Consider the following 13,576-nt stretch of genomic DNA (forward strand, 5'->3'; position numbering starts at 1 on the left):
CGCCCTCAAGTCCGGGTGACCTTTGACTCAACTGTGACTGACAGAGAATGGAAATGCTGCTGCGTGACTCCCCAGGTCACTCTCGGTGGTCCTCCCAGAACCCAGCTGCCGAGCTGTGACAAGCCGAAGCACACAGAGGTCACGCGAAGAGCTTCTGCGAACAGTTCTGGAAAAGCCCCGCCTGTGCGCGACATGTGAGCAGAGGGGCCTCCAGATGGGTCCCCCAGCCATTCGAGTCATCTTGGCCCAGGCCCCCCGGCATCCAGAGCAGAGAGGGCACATTCTCACTGCACCTGTCGAGCTCACTGTCTCCACAGAGGCCGTGAGCACAATACGGTGGCCGTTATTTCACAGGACTAGGTTTGGGGTGGTCTGTCATACAGCTTTGGTTTATCAAAACATACAGCATAATGATCAGTTAGACAAATAATAGTATTTACAATGGCTTGAAAGAGCTCAAATACCCGAGAATGACTCTTACAAAAGATGTGTAAGACTTTTACACAGGAAACGATTAAGGTCTATTAGGAGAAATTAGAGAAGACTTAAATACATGGAGGAGTATAGCATGAACACAAACTCAGATATGTATGTAAAGATGTAAATTTTCCCTAAACCGATCTACAATTTTGGTGCACTCTATGTGAACTCGAGCAGATGTGCAAGCTGATTCTAATGCTTATATGGAAATGCAAAGAGCCAAAGAGGACAGCGAGGGAGGACCTACCCCTTCCGATCCAAGAACTACGAGCATGTTCCACAAAGCCGCATGGATTAAGACAGTCCACGAATAGAAAATAGACCAACAAAACAAAACAGAAAGCCCAGAAATAAATCTATGTCCTCATGGGCACTGGTTTATGATGATGGTGGCTCCACAGGGCAATTGGGAAAGAACAGTCAGTTAAAAAAAAAAAAAAAAAAAAAAAGAATAGTGCTGAGGTAATTGGATAGCCACAAATAAAAATATAAAACTTGATTCTTTCCTTATACCATGCACAAAGTCATTCTCTGGCTCGCTGTAGATTTAAATGTGGAAGAGAAAATAAAAAGGCATCTCAAAGACACAATAGCAAACTGTCTTCATGACTTTGGGATAGGCAAAGTTTTCTTAAACAGAATTCAAAAGCATTAACCGTAAAGGAAAAGACTGAGGAATTTGATTGTCCTGAAAGGAAGTTCTGCTCATTGAAAGACAGCATGAAGAGGGTCAAAAGGCAAGTTATGGAAAGTGAGAGGTCATTGGTTACGTGAATGACGGACAAAGAGCCCTTATCCAGAATGGGTTAAAATGTTCTGCACATAAGTGAGGAAAAGCCAACCCCACAGAAAACGTGAAAAAAACCTGGACAGGCGCTTCAGAAAAGAGAACATCCTGATCACCAATGCGCATTGGAAAAGACGAACAACCTCACCAGTGTGAGTCCATCGGAAGGGCCAACACTCCAAAGAGGAACTAATCATACCAGCTCTTGGCAAGACTGTGGTGCAGCCGGAACTCGCGCCCTGGAGGGGAGGTAAGAAGGAGGCGACCACTTCGGGAAAGTCCTGTCCTGTGCTCTGATAGAGTCGAAGCTGTTCGTGGGATCCAGCGACGCGACACTCAGGCGTACGCCCGATGGGAATGCGCGCTCGCGATTCAGCAAGCCTCACGGCGGCCCGCGCCCGCCAACGAGCGCCGGCCATCGACGACGGGAGAGATGCGCTGCGGTGCGTTTGAGCCATGAGACGTTATTCGGCAACGGAAATGAAGGGAACTTGAGGCGGCAACATGAAGGAACGTTACGAATATCATTTTCACACGAAGAGGTTAGACACCGAGGTTCACCTGCTCGGTGAGTCTGCAGTCTGTGTTACAAGCCTCCGTGGTTACCTTTGGGGAAGCAGGGACGTCGTGAGTGAGTGGGAGAGGGTCTCGCTTGGTAGATATCACATGGGAGGGGGAGGGGATTCACCATGGGAAAAGTCAGTGATAGGGACACATTTAGGATTTGCATGTTGTTTCCATAAAAAGGTCAAAAAGAAAAACTATTCACCCAATTTCTCTGTCTGTCATCCAAGAGAAAACTGCAGCTCTCTCAAAAGCAATAGGTTTTAGGTTCTCCCAGCCCAATGCTAATTTTAAAATAAAATTTTCTCTGTTCATGGTGCTCAGAAATGGAACAGATCCTGGCTTTGGTGTAGGACAAGGGCTTTGGGCAGAATATCACGGGTAAGCATAGCCGAATACCATTGGTATAAACTGTGATAGTTTGCATTTGTTGATTCTTTGTAATTATTCTGTTTTTCTTTCCCATCTGGGTCTGTTTTGATTTCTTCCTTTATTATAAGGATGGATCCTGTAGTTTAGTATTCTTTATAACAACAACAACAACAAGACCAATATGTTTTATCACGCCTCTACTACTTAACGCCAACCTTTTGAAGACAAGCTTGGTAAGTATTGTCGACAACCAATTACGTAATCCAGTTTGGTTCTGGGAAGAAGCTGTGTCTGGCATGCACACAACTTGGACTAAAAAGTACACTGGCCAGAACATCGCTTTACGATCACAGGCCGTTCCTGCATTATCGTCGTTGGACTAGTCAAGTGTCTGGCCAGGGCAGAGAGGTTTCGTGTGTGAACTCCTGCCTCGCTCCTGAACGTTCTTTGAAGCGAGACCACACCCTTAAGAGAAATGAGTCTCACCTTTCTTGGGAAACCTTATTTCTCCTCCCTGCCAGCTGCTTTCTTGGGCTCTGGCGGCCAGCATCTGTCACCCGAAGAATGGAGACAGCTACAGGTCACTGTGCGCTCACCCTATTCGGGGTTCCGCGTTAAGTCTTTCATGTGGGTTTCACGGCGCCCCTTTGACATAGCAACCCTATCTTACAGGAGAGGAAATTGAGGCTTGGAGAGGTCGCGAATGTCCCATGAGATGGACCTTTGTCCAAGTCATTGAGCCCAAAGCCTGTGGCCTCGGCACCATGTCACCCCACCCGGGGCTGCACACACACGCTAAGTGCCGTGGGTTGTGAGCCCAGGGGTGGGGTGTTTGGGGACTAATCCCAACCTTGTTCCCCAAAACGTGGCATTTTCAGGGTCCTCCAGAACTAAAATCGAGAACTTCACCCAGGAAGGTAACTATCGATCCCCAGGAGATATTGTGGATAGCCCCAGAGCCGCGTCCAGCCAGCGCCCTGTGGCCCCCACGGGTTCATCCGCCCTTAGAGATGACCGTGGAGACATGACATCCGCGTGCGGAGAGCCCTTGGCAGGCCCTGAAGTCAACGATTAGCCCCTGGAAGGCTCGTCTCTGGAAACTGCCGAGCGGCTCTGCGGAGAGACGTCATGCTCCCTTGAGACCCCGCCCCACTGGAGGCACAGGGCGGCTGCCCCTCACCTGCGTTTAACACGCCCGGCTTCACCGGCGAGGGACGGCGGGCGGGAAGGAAGCAACCGAAGGCCGACTAAGGTTCTGCCGATGACGTCGCCGCTGATCCATCTGAGAACAGTGCTCTCGAGGGAGCAGAAGCTGTTTGCCCTGCAATCATCTCCACTTGCCCAAGTCTCGTTCGTTCATTCATTCATTCGACAAGTGCGAATGCCTCCTGCGAGGCGTCTCTTCTGGGTGCCTGGAGTACATCAGGGGACCAAACAAAGCGACCTGGGTTTGATATAATAAATAAAGTTTATACGATGGTAGAAGTTGATATTTATGGAAAAATGAGGAGTTGGGAAGGAGCTTCCGGAGGGCCAGGGGTGGTAAGTAGGTTGGAGTGCGCATAAGGGGGTCAGTTCAGGTCCGCTGACAGGGCGAGATTTGACAGGAGACTCGGGGAGGGGCAGGAGTTGTCCAGGGGGATGTTTCTCTAAACGAAGATAGTTCCGGGAGGAAGAGCGAATGCTGGGACCGGAACGCTGGAGGAACACGGAGGCGGCCGGGGGAGACGGTGTCTGAGGGGACGGTGTCTGAGGGGACACGGGGCGCTGGGCCAGGGGAGCTTTGCAGGATGGACCTGTGGGTGTTATGCTGTCTGGTGTGGGAAGCCTTGCAGGATGGCGGGCTGAAAAGTCAGTTAGGACGTGACCGATGTCTCAGAAGAACCGTTCTTGCTGGAATGTGGGTCTCGATGGAACAGGGGTACGAGTAGGAGCTGTTCGCAGTGACCCAGCAGAGATGTCGGTGGCAGACCAATGGGGCCAAGGGGCTTCCGGTATGTGGGATGCGGGGCTCGAGGAAAAAGAATCAGGCGTGTGCTCGGGGTGTGGCTGAGCCAATGGTGGGGGGGGGGTGGGGACAAAATTACCTGTGATGGAGCGAGTATTTGGGTAAAGATTAGCATTGTGTTTGAGATGTTAAGGCTGAGACATCTATTAATTATCCATGTAGCAATGAGGTGTTAGCAAGTGGGAATGTGGAGGGAGGGGGAGAGAGAGATTGAGAGAGAGAGAGAGAGAGAGAGAGAGAGAGAGAGAGAGAGAGAGAGAGAGAGAGAGAGAGAGAGATATCTAGGCTGGAGATAAAATTTGGGGAGGAGTCAGCACAGAGATTGCCTCAAAAGTCTCGAAACTGGGTGAAATGATCTCAGGGCTGGCAGATGACACAGAATGCCTGATTAAATTTGAATTCAGATAAAGAGTAACTTTTAGCATAAGCATGTTTCATGCAATGTTTCCTTGTTAACCAAGTAAATATTTGGCACCACGCAATATTCAGGACATTCTTGTTCTACAAAATTATATTGCCAGTTGTTTCTCTGAAATTCGAATTTAACTGGGAAGTTTTTTTTGTTTGTTTCCTTATTTGCTAAATCTGGCGGTGCTACCTTGGGAGTGAGGGAGGGGAGAAGTGGTCTGAGGACTGAAATCTGAGCCTGTGGCCAACAGAGGGTGGGGACCAGAGAAGGAATGAGCAAAGGGGAGGGAGGTGAATGAGGAAAACGGTCCAAGACCAGCGGGACCGGGGGCAGGGAGGGTCAGGGCAGAGGAGGGAGCCGTGGGGTGCAGGCCGCACGTCACGTCCCCGAGCCAAGCAGAACTAACGAACACAGACGTGCAACACCTCGCGTGCCCTTAGTCACGCGGAGGTAGAAAGCCGGTCCCGGATGTGAGTGCCGAGGGGGTTTTCACACGGCATCATGTCGGCCCAGACTCGGGGGCCGCTCTCTCTCTCTCCCACCTTGAGTATAATCCGAGGTCGCAGCTCAGAACGGTTTGCCTCACCTGAGAGAACACAGAGCTCATCTCTGTTCCCCGTCCAAACAACATCGCGCCCGGAGGCCTGAGTCAGCCTCTCACGTGAGAAAGTGAGCTGGAAAACGCCACAGTGCGCACGGGAAAGCCGTCGGGGCTGTTCTCCTTGCCTTTAAAAAAAGTAACATTTATACTGAAAACATTGTGACTGAATAGATGATCTATCTACTTCTACCTAATTAATTTTTTTACAAGTTATTCCCCCAGAAAAACTCAATGGCATGGCTTGGGAAAAAAAAATTCGCACAGCTCTCTAGAAGTTAATTATTCTATGACTTCACCTATCTGAAAGCTTTCTGTGGGTTGTACATTTAGTCAGACAGGGACATCTGGTTAACTACACTGCTGTTCTTTTAAAAAAAAAATCAAAATTATTTAACTGCATTAAAAGAAATGGAAAGCACTACATGTTTATATGTTGTTTGGGGAAATCTTTTGATGCGATGTGTTTATCAAATTTAATGTGTCTAGTCTATTTTTTTCTACCATCGAGTGATTTTTGATTAAGTGCCATTCACTTCTTATCATCTTCGCGGCAGTGAACAGGCCCCATTCCACGTGGGCGGCCAACGCTGACTTTTATCTACGCTGGAGCAGTGCTTCTTAAAGGCCTGCCGGGGCCAGAGTCACCTGCAGGTCTGGTCAAGTCACACAGTTCTGGGCCCCACCCCTGAGTTTCTGATCTAGTAGGTTTGGGTGGGACCTGAGAACGTACCTTTCTAGCAATTTCCCAGGTAATGTGGATGCTGCTGGTCACCCACACCGGTCTCAGAAAAATTTTATGACGGGGAGTAAAGCTTATCTATAAAGACTTTCTCCACATGGAGCCATACTGGGCCGTGAGGGGCATCTGACCCCAGTTCCTTATCTTACAGGTGAGAAACCATGATGCAGGTGAGCACATGTGAGTCGATCCAGGGTCCACGTCCCGTCTCCCAGAATCCCAGACTGGCTCGTCGTTTTTCCTACCCGGTGACATTTCCCTCCGTTCGGGACAGAGAGGGTACTAAATCGTCATTTTTCTTCTCTATGTCAAAAGGGACCCTCTTTTCATAATATGTTTAAGTTATACAAGTTCTTTCCTCTTTTTCGCTGACAGGCGGAAAAGAACTTGAATTAGAGCTAGAGGAATGACATGGCCATTGTGAACATCAAGAACGTTGACCTTTCTGGCTATATGTCTTTGAACTTGAACCTTCGAACTTCCTCCTCTGCCTGTATTAGAAGAGCCACAGCTCACGATGCCCAGAGAGCTAGGGGAAGTCCTCCCCACATGCCCCGCTGAGCCCGGGCGAGGCCCTCGCGGGCATCACACGCCGCTGCTCGTGTCCTGGCCCCTCCGGCCAGAGCAAGGGACTCTCTCCATCATGACGGAAGGCGCTGGCTGTCCCCCGAACGCTCGCAGGAGCACTGGTTTCCTCACTGTGAAATGAAGGCGTCGGTCCAGACGATTTTCAAAATTCCTTGGAACTCCCACGTTCTATGGGTCTACCTAAACGCAGCAGGCCTCCGACGAAGGTTTGTCGAACGGGTCGACGGCGCCACAAATACCTGTGTTCTCATGGGAGGAAACTAAGGAAGGGTCACTGGTCGGTCGCGCGGGGGCCGCAATGGTTCCAGGCCCCGCCTCCTCTGTCAACAGGTGTTGGCGGGTCTCACTTTCTGGCAGGAGGTCATGGAGCAAACTGAGCGGTTTGAGTGTCCCAAACAATTCATACGGAGGGAATCCCACTTTTTCTTTAAGTGAGAGCGTTCGACTTAGAATGAAATAGAGTCAATGGAACATATGAAACTGGAACCGACAAAAATACGAAAGAACATAAAGTCCAGACAAGTCAGGGGGAGGGAGGTGTAGTGGCTGGGATGGAAGAAAGGGGGCGCGTGTGCTCGGTGCCGATGAATTCCGCCGCTCCCCCGTGGCCCGTCCTGTGCCCTGCAGTTACCTCCCGGCTTTGCGAAGTTGGTCTTATCTCCTTTAAGGGGTAAATATTTAAACGAAAAGAAGGGAATGTGTCTTCAGCTTAGAGGAAAGGAACGGAGATACAATCTTCGAATCCCTTTGTTACTTTGTTTTGAAATAATTACGATTTTAAAATAATTTAAAGATGGATACATCCAATCATCTGTAGACTTCTGGCATTTGGAAGACACTGACTTCTAAGGAAGGAAGATAGATGCTCACTGCATTGCAAATGCCCAAATTCATTTGCTTGAATAATCTTACTTCTGAAAGAAAACTAGAATTGGGTGTGGCACAGCAACTTTAAATGCTGTCACACACAGAAATATAATATGCGACTTCAGAACGTAGAGCCCTCTGACCTTGAAAATGCACAATACGCAATCTGAGGAAATTGCTACAAAGACGGCCAATCCCCATCGAGCACCACGGGGGGATGAGTCGCTTCACAAAAATTCATTCCCAGTATCTGCACCTTTCATCTTTAAATAACAGAATGGTTTTCAAATTCTAATAAATGTGGTGGGAACATTTATGTGACAGGATACGCACTTGCCTGTTTTCTGAAACTAGAATATTCAGGGCATAATTTAACTTCTTGTTGACTCAGGATGAGTCATCATTATAAGTCAGAACCATGGGATTTTAGTACAGAAAGGACAAAAAAGGACCTTAAAGGCCAGCTGTCTCCACGTCTTCGTTTTCTAGGTGCACAGTGGAGGTGGGACATTTGCGTGAAAAGCAGACACGTGCTGCGAGGCCGGAGGGAGCCCGCCCGGAAGCCGCAGCTCCGATTCTCGGTCCAGGCCCTGACCGCCATGCCCCGGGCCTCGTGCCTTCCAGGCGGGTGAGTGGGCGGCGTTCTGAAGGCCCCACAAGCCCCGCGGAGGCTGGTGTCTTCCTTGCCGGATGGGCTCAGATTCTTCACGCGTTTGGCATTGTTGGAGGTGCTGTTACGGTTTCTCTCTCTCAGCTCTCACCTGTTGCTCGTGGCTCTGAGGGTGTGTGGGGCGAACGCATTGCTGCTTCTAAATGGGGGTGTGCTCCCCTCGGCCGGGGCTCCGCTCTGCTGCGAAATGTCAGAGGCGGCGGTCTCGCGGGGGCCGCTTTCCTGGGAAGGGGGCCACCTCCCTTCCTCTTAGTGACATGCCCCTCACCTCCCCATCCCTTACTGCTCACAGGATGGCCGCCAAAAAAGCGTTCTCTGGTTCCCCTTTCCTCGACGCCCCTGCCGATGGGTATGGAGGCCCCGTATGCTAGGCCTGCCACGATAAAGGAACGCACGCTGGGGGCTTAACCAACAGGAAGTTACCTTTCCCCTGTCCTGGGGGCTGAAAGGCCCAGGTCAAGGCGCCGGCAGGGCTGGTCTCTGCTAGGCTGGTGGGCGGCCACCTCCTCCCCGGGGCTTCACGTGGCCGACCCTCCGTGTGTTGGCGTCTTCACCTCCTCTTCTATGAAGGCCGCCAGTTGTGTTGGATTAAGGGCCTCCCTAGGGACCTTGCTGTAACGTAATCACCTCTTTAAAGGCCCGGTCTCCAAATACAGTCTCATTCTGAACTATTGGGGGTTTGGACGTCAAAACGTGAATTTTGGGGGACACGATGTAGCCCATAGCAGGCTGTTTTTCTCTTTGAAAGTTACCATGAATCACTCTGAAAACAAGCAGTCATAATGGACTTTATAAAATTCTCATAGGCAAAGTTTCTGAATAATATTTTCAGACTTACTTCTAAGACGCTAATTGGAGTGAAGAATGATCGATGGGTTTTCATTCATTCCAGAAGGATCTATTCCCACAACATTCCAACCAAGGTAGTGACTGACAGCACACCCTGGAGTCCTGGATTATTTCCCAGGCTCTGTGGGGTCGGGAGGAATGGACAAGGCCAGCCGGAGGGGACAGAGCCCAGGCCACTCAGAATCGGTGGCTCCAGAAGCCAGGAGGAAGGCGCGGCTGCCTGGGGCCGGCAGGTGTCACCCCATCACATCCTTCTGGTCCTGCGCCTTCCTCCTTCGCTGACCATGGGCTAAGCAAGGCCATAGAAAAAAACCTTGGTCACCTGGGCTATGGAGCGATTAAACACCAGCTGGGCCAGAGATATACTCTGTGTGTGCCGAGAGCAAAAACTTCTCTGCAGGCACGGAGGCCTCAGCACCTGAGATCCGGCCACCGTAAGAGCCTGTTAACTGTTCAGTCTCCACAGCTGCTTCTCCAGTCTGGGCCGGAAACCACGAATGCTGGCTCCATGCTCTCCGTTCATACAGACCCCGGCGCCCCGCCCGCCCGCCTGTCCGTCCTCTTTAATACCGGGACAAGTCCCTGTCCCACCTCCCTCCGCCTCCCTATCCCAGGACGGGCCGAGGAGAGAAACACGGATCTACTCACTCTGTCCAACATCGACGCGACATCCATCCAAACTCGCCTGCTCCGCCACCCGACACCCGTCCACTTTCCCATCCCTCGTCCGTTCACCCCAACGACCGACATTCATCTCTGCCTTTCCACACTAAGCGCAAGCAGCGCTCCAAAGGCGGCTCTTCTTCCTTTAAAAACCTTTGCTTTCTGAAGACGAATACCCGAGAAGCCCAAGGACCACGCCTGTCAGAAGAAACAGGTTTAAAAAGTGCTCGCTGAGCTCATCGTAATAATGTGCCCGAATTTCAGAGACTGGATCGGGCACCTGCCATGGCTTCTCTATGATTTCCTTCTCTCTCGTGCCTTGAAAAGGTGAGGTGTTTCTTGCTTAAGAGAGATGTCACTAGAAAAGAAAAAGCTGGGATTGTGGGGGTGGGAGGGATCTTAGCTGGAACCCCCAGGTGGAGGCAGGGGCTCAGCTGGACCTGGTCCATGCACGATGGGGCTTTCTCCTGTATGCCAGCACGGGCTGCCCAGAAGCCCTCGCCAGAGACTTCCAGCTTTGGTTTAAGAATTTCAGCATCCTTTGAGTGACTTCTGACCCCGTGTCTTTAATCTAATCCTCCCCTCCTTTCCTTTTTATTAGGGAAAAAAAAAAATTGAACTCTAGGTAATAAGTTCCTTGAGGTCAGAGATGATAAATTTTCCTCTAACTTTGTACTGAAAGTATAGAAGAGAAAAAAAATCAGTACAATAAACACTCCTATTCTCTTCACCTAAATTAACCAATTGTTAATAATTTGCAACATTTGCTCTCTCTTTATATACAAGTATCATAATGTATACATTATATATAAATTACATATGTGTGTCTATGCATACATATATAAGGACACACACATATTCTTTTTGCCAAACTATTTGATAGTTATACACTTCGTGAGCTTTACCCCTAAATATATATCTCTTCAGAACATGGCATTCTTCTATAGAGTTACAATATAATTCAGGAATTCAACATGGTGTCAATATTATGATTGAAGACAATGTTGCTCTAGCTCTTTCCATCAGAGATGATATAATTTTCAGGCTTAAATCCACTGTTTCACCCCTCCCTGCTTAATCAGCTCGACTCGGGACCCAGCACAAGATGACACAAACAGAAGTCCCCAAACGGATGTTAGCTGAATGAATGAAGGGACAGATGAATGACTGAAAAAAATCCTCTTTGATGCGTCTTCAGACTTAAAAAGGCGTGAGGCCATGTGCAGTTCATGGACTCCACGTGGGAATTACATGACCTTCAGGCTCTCCTCGTCGATCTCAGCAGAAACCGTACGCCCCACAGGATACATTTTTTTTGCAGCTGTGGCTTTCTGTCATTCGTTAGGGGGTGTTTAAGTCACCGGTGATTAGGGATACGGTCAGGAACTTGGCAAACCCGGTCGAAGTGAAACATATCAGAATTACTGTTAATCGTACCTCATCTGTCTTCCAAGCTCCGGTGCTACACAGCTACCGAGCACGGGTGCAAACCGTGTCGTAAGGGACGTGAGCGGGAGGAGGGTGGCTCTTTGCGCTGTGGGAGTGCGTTTCCAACAGCAAAGGAGGCCAGGGCTTCTGCTCGGACTGCACTCCCTGTCACCCATCTGTCACAAAGAGGCGTTTGTGGAAGTGGGCAGCACGTTCGTGGCCACAGGGGCACACCCTTCAAAAGGCGACCCCCCCCCATCATATTCTGGAGAAAAAAAAAAATCTCCCCTCACAGGCAAGCCGACTCGGAGAATCCCCTTTGAAGGGGAGAGTGCTCACAGCAGGAGCTGGCGGCTCTGGCCCCACCCGACCCCACCCCCCAGCACCCACAGCAGGGGTCTCCTAACTGTGGCAGCAGGACGTAGAGAAAGTCGGGCCATGGCAGAGACATAATTCATAATTGTGACTGCCTTCGATTAGAACTTTAGGTAGCTGAGTTTCGGTCTCTCCGTTCTGACCGTTTCTTTCTTTCTTCCTTCTTCCTTCCCCGTGCAGCCCTTCGGGACTGCGGCCATCCTGAGCTCTAGCTCTCGGCGGCAGGTTATTGTTCAGTAAGGCCCGTGGGCACGTGAGAGCCGTGATGGAGTTCCACCCCCACAGATGTGGGATCGGGTGGGCTTGCGCGGCAGACCCCAGAGGCGAGGCCCCGCCCTTCGGCGTCGCAGAGCCACGGAGCACTTGCTTCTTCCGTTTTGGCCTCCTTCTCTCCTATCCGAACTGTCTGAGAGGCTGAAACTGGACTCTCGGGGTGGAGGGCGAGTTTTCGAGTCCTTTCCCAACACCCTGCTCAGTTTCCCCATTCTTTCGCGTTCCGTCCTGTGCGTCCCACGTGACCTGTCAGTGTCCTGAGGAAAGCCTCACGGTCTCACGTCTGAACCAGCCCCTGGGTGCACCGATGGGGGCCCATCCTCCTGGTCTCGTCTGGGGACAGGCTGGCCCCCAGCAGCTCGACGTCGCCCATGGCCCAGGCCCAGGCTGCTTTCTCCTCCTGAAAAACACGGTCCAGAGTCCACCCGATGTGACGTGGCCGCTGTTCACGAGACCGGGGGAGTAATCAGGCAGCCGTGGGCAGGCAGACAGTGATGCGCACCAGGGTCTATTCGTTTGGCAAACTGTAGTTTTTTCTTTACTGTGAGATTCCTTTATCCCATGAATCTTCCAGATAGCTTCTCTTCGTCTAAAGTCCCAGTATTTTCTCTTGCACGATGTCCTTCGGATATTACCCAAAACAGAAGGGGCGGGGCATAAAAACCCAACTAGTTCTATCTTATTATACTAGCGAATAATTTCTTACGGGAGAGAAAAGACATGAATAGCAACACTATCTATCACCATCTATTGTTCAGCTTGCAGGGCTCCCGTTTAAACAGTGGGATTAGGGACACGTTTTCCTTATTTTATAAACTGCATTACTCTATCCTTTATCTTTAAAATCCAATGATAGATTTCTTAAAGGAAGTGATTAAAAAAAACCATTAGATAAAACAATCGCAATCTTAGATAAATAAAATGGCTTCTGGTAAAGCTGCCAACTACGTGGATGAGAAGAGGATTGTATTATTCCCACTGTGAGGGGACAATGCCCAGCCTAGAAGAGAAACAGGAAGTGAAACCCTAGACGGAATCAGCCTGTGTCTTCGTGAGACATAGTCTTCAGTCACATTTCACTTAGTCACCAACGCCTTCCAATGCCACCGCGCGGTTGCTTCAGCCCCCCACGGGAAGTCAGAGCGTTCGATTCTGACATGTTTTTTTAACCATCTGATTGAAAGCCAGTTGGCTGAACTGGATTAGTCGGGGGAGTAAACAGTCCTGCAGCGTGACCTGTCTGCCGCCGGGGCTGTGTGCTCATTTTGAGGCTAAGGACGCAGGTGAACCAGATCTCCACGTGGGTGATCCTGTTCCCGAACCAAGCGCTCCACAGGGAGGGGGTGCAGAGCCCAGAGCTCAGCCTCCCGGGAGGCCACCTCCTTCTGGGCGACCCCAAGCAGGTCGGGCTCGCCACGGGTCACCGTCTTCCCGGCTCAGGGGCAGCCACCTCTCGAGGAGGAGAGCAGAGTGAGTCTGCACGTGTTGAATTCGTAGCACAGAGCCTGGCACAGAAGTGCTTGATAAATGATCGCTATCAGCGTTAGTAACCCTCACCTGATGTCGTTGCTATTTTTAAAAAGAGATACTCACAAAGGTATGCTTAATTTTTTTCCAATAAAGAAAACAACGCACACACACACACAAGATGAGCTGTCAATACACCCTTCCTCCAAGTGAAGCAAAGGCTCCTCTCTGCATGTTTCGAGAGCTGCGTCTTGTGGCTCACGCATGTTCTGCTATGTCCAGCCTAAGTTAGAAGGAGGCCCAAGGATCGAAGGACAAGGCCTAAGACGGACAGCTATTACTGTTCATATTCGGGGGGAAATGCACCCATTCACCCATACACTCAGTCAGGGCTCCTTTGTTAGGCACATAGTGGGTGTCAAGTGTAAACGCACCA

The sequence above is a fragment of the Rousettus aegyptiacus genome, unplaced genomic scaffold (assembly GCF_014176215.1).
Source record: "Rousettus aegyptiacus isolate mRouAeg1 unplaced genomic scaffold, mRouAeg1.p scaffold_m13_p_1, whole genome shotgun sequence".
In the NCBI taxonomy this organism is placed as follows: Eukaryota; Metazoa; Chordata; class Mammalia; order Chiroptera; family Pteropodidae; genus Rousettus; species Rousettus aegyptiacus.